Consider the following 4,296-nt stretch of genomic DNA (forward strand, 5'->3'; position numbering starts at 1 on the left):
GGAGGGAGGAAGATGCAAGAGGGAAGAGATATGGGAACATATGTATATGTATAGCTGATTCACTTTGTTATAAAGCAGAAACTAACACACCATTGTAAAGCAATTATACTTCAATAAAGATGTTAAAAAATAAAAGAACACAAATAACAAATGTTGGGAGGATGTAGAGAAAAGGGAATCCTTGTACACTGTTGGTGGGAATGTAAATTGGTACAGCCACTGTGGAGAATAGTATGGAGGTTTCTCAAAAACCTAAAAATAGAACTATGATATGACCTAGCAATTCCATTCCTGGGCGTATATCTGAAAAAAACAAACACACTACCAAAAGGATATATGCATCCCAATGTTCATAGCAGCATTATTTACAATTGCCAAGATATGGAAATAACCTAAGTGTCCATCAATAGATGAATGGGTAAAGAAAAAGTGGTATATATATATATATATATATATATATATATACTCACAATGGAATGCTACTCAGCCATAAAAAACCGAAATTTTGCCATTTGCAGCAAGATGGATGGACTGGTGTGAATTAAGTCAGACAGAAAAAGACAAACACTATATGATATCACTTATATGTGGAATACAACAAACTAGTGAATATAACAAAAATGAAGCAGACTCACAGATATAGAGAACAAACTAGTGGTTGCCAGTGGTGGGGAGGGGGCAGTATCGGGGTTGGGGAGTGGAAGGTACAAACTACTGTGTGAAAGATAGGCTCAAGGATGTACTTGCAACACGGGGAATACACCCAATACTTTGTAATAACTGTAAATGGAAAGTAATCTTTCAAAACTGTATAAAAAATATAAATTAAAAAATTTTAAAAATAAAGTATATCTGGTCAGTGGGACGATGGGCTTACATTAAAAAAAGGTCATAATATATAAAATATAACTAAATGCCTAGATTTCTTTTTATCATGGTCCAATCTGCTTAACCTTCAATAACACCAAATCTACAAAATGTAGACCACAAATATCTATAAAACTTAAAACCAGCTACTTCATCAGTGTTTAAATTTAGTATTCATAAAATATCATTGCATCTGAAAACAATTTAGATTCAGTTTTTCTCACTTTGTAAGAATGCTCATGTATGCACAATACTTGTTGAGAAATGATAGCCCCTCATAAATTGTTCTTGTAGTGAAATGATTTCAAAGCAAAGTAATGAAAATTCTCCCAAATGTTTATAGAAAAATAGTATGGTTAGTATGAGATGGAAATGCAATTTAACATGTTTTATATAAATGAGACCTTGTAATAGTCAAAATGTTCAGGTTGGCCACAGAGAGAAATATCAGCTCTGTCAATATAATCTCTAAGAAGGATAATAAATATTGATGTGGAGAATTCTTCTCTAGGTATCCTCAGCATCAACTAAATTTCCCTAACACCCTAGATTTTTCTGGTTCCAGTCTCAGTTACAGAGATGAACATGACCAAACATTCACTAGTCTGAAGACACACTCTGGAAAGTGACCTTCATACTAAATGTCCAGTTAAGCTGACTTGTGGCTCGAAAGAATTCATCTTCACTTGGATTAATTAATTGATTGCAACCGAACACTGAATGGTGGCAAATGAATGCGGTTCTAAGTCTCAGACTGTCTACACAGAAGCACTAGTTCTGTGGGCATAAGTAATGGTTCATTACCACAACACTTAAGCACAGAAGTATGATTCCATTTAATATAAATGCTTCAGACATTACATGAAATTTCTAAAAATCTTAAAAAAAATAAAATAAAAAAAAATAAAATGCTAGGATGGCAACTAGATGTCGACTCTAGTTAAGGACATCACCGCTTTGCTATTCTGGTCAGATTGTCAAATATCTGGGTGCAAGTATCAGGATGAATGGAAGGATCAGGGAGGGTAGTGTAAGCCTTCCACTTCACATACACAATCATATAAATTGTGTGTGTGTGATGGGGGGATGGTTGGAGGTGTGTGTGGATGTGTGGGTGTGTGTGGGGGGGTGTATGTGTGTGTGTGAGTGTGTGTGTGGTGTGTGTGGGTGTGTGTGGGGTGTATGTGTGGGTGTGTGTGTGTGTGTGAATGTGTGTGTGTGAGTGTGTGGTGTATGTGTGTTTGTGGGTGTGGGTGTGTCTGTAGGTACACATAACACAGACGACTTTAGTCGTCTAAAGTCCACGGCCTGGCATTAGCCCTGAAGTCAAGGAGTTCCCTATTTAGCAAAACAATTCACCCAACTCAGATTACTGAACAAGACAAAAACAAGATCACTCAAAAATTATATGTAAGAGACAGAAAAACGAGACCACTGTCCACATCACAAAAGGGATGAAACATTCCAGTCACCCAGGTAACAGGAGTGACTGCTGCTTCTTTATCATTTACATCTTTAGCCTGTCTCCATTTCCCCACCTTCTGGATAAAGTTATTATTAGCATACCCCGTCATAGAGTTACCCCCCACCTCCGGGCAGTACTCAACACACCTCCTCACCTCTCACCAACACCACCCAACCCAAGGCCAAAGCTCAATGTGAGCCCCTCTGAACAGCAACTCTCTCTTATTTGGGGCCCCTCCTTCTCCACGCTGTGTGTCCCTTTCCTCCATCATGAGGATAACATCAGCGCATGACATCAGAGTGACCGAGGACGGTAGTGTGGGTTCTCCTGGCATCTGGCCGCCTCTCCTCCCACCACAGTGATAAGAACTAACACCAGTGATGAGGTGAAATGCATTTTACCCCAATCAATCCATAATTATCAGCTCTAATGTGAGCCTGGGGGAAGGAGAAGGTGGAAACTGATTGGGACATTCCCGCCGGTATTTCATGCAGTGTATTCATTCTTTCATGCAGCAAATACTTCAGGAGCTGAGTACCGAGTCCTACTACATGCTGAGTACATGGAGTTTCACAGGCAGGTATGAAAAAAATATGTAATCCAGGAGAAACAGTAACTGTAGCCATTTATCACTAGCTATTTATCGCACTCCCCTTTTCTCTCTTAGGACACAAACACCGTAAGACAATGAAATGCCTCTTTCTTCCCTTGTGTATCACTGATCCTTCCAGATCACCCAGACTTCTGCTCTCACCCTTAGGTGCTGTCAGTTCTATCTGCCACTAGAAAATGATGACACTAGAATATCTGGTTGAATTCTCAATTGTTACTCCTTAACATATTATATCTCTTTTTAAAAAAATTCACCAGTTTTCCCAATTAAGGAGATTAATTGTAGGGCTCTCACCTACCAAGAATGACTCTAAAGACCAAGTTTACTAAAGGGTCAGCAATCAATCAATTGATAATTAATGACCAAAACTTTACACTGAGGGTGCTTGGATTTGTGACACTTATCCAAAGGAAAATCTTTCCATTTCTAAATCACAGGAGAATAGCTATTTCATATTTGCAAGAAATTTTCTGAACATGAGAGGAAAATTTGATGGGAGGGTTGAAATTTTTCTAAAGAGAAGTACAAAACATACATTAACAAAAGTGATCACAATTTCAGTTTATCTCTTGGTATTTCAGATTTGAAGACAGTCACCGTCTTCATTTGTCTGTTTCCTTTATTCAAAGCACAATTCATAATGACTTTTCTTTGGTAGATATTTGCAAAGCATATAAAACTATGTGTCTTCTTTACAAACTGCAAAGCAATGGGAGAAGCTACTTCTTTCTTACAAATATGTTTTCAAATTACTCCAAATGAAACACGAAATGGTGCATTTTTAACTAAAATTTAATAAATATATTAAAGTCCATGCTTTAGAAGTTGCCTATTTGCAAATAGTGGATATAAGACCCTATTTCAACAAAAACGTAACTGTGCAAAAACATTTCAGAGTAGAAATAGTACCTAGAGCCCAAAAAGTTGTGTTCTGGTTAGGGCAAAACAGAACTATTTGTTAAAATGCTTTTCAGTTGCCTTAAATTAGTCTAAAAACGTTAGAAATAATACTGTCCACTGGTTAAAAGACTAGGATGCTGGAATCTGATGAAATTAACCTTGTGTTATTGGGTAAGTTAATTAAACGTTCGGGTTGTCAGTCCCCCCACTTATAAAATATCACATCATTATCATAGAGATATTGAAAGGATTAATGCATTGAGAGGATGGTGCATGTAAAGGAATTAGCAGACACCACATAGTAAGTGCTCAAGAAATGTTAGATATGCTGATAACAATTATGAAGGAAAGGTGATGATATTAATTTTCAAATGAGTAAGTATCTGCCTTGTATACTGATTTACTCGTTACTGTATCTATGTTTGTGTCTATCTCAGGTTTGCAAATAGTG

The sequence above is a fragment of the Balaenoptera borealis genome (assembly GCF_965194805.1).
Source record: "Balaenoptera borealis genome assembly, chromosome: 12".
Lineage (NCBI taxonomy): Eukaryota > Metazoa > Chordata > Mammalia > Artiodactyla > Balaenopteridae > Balaenoptera > Balaenoptera borealis.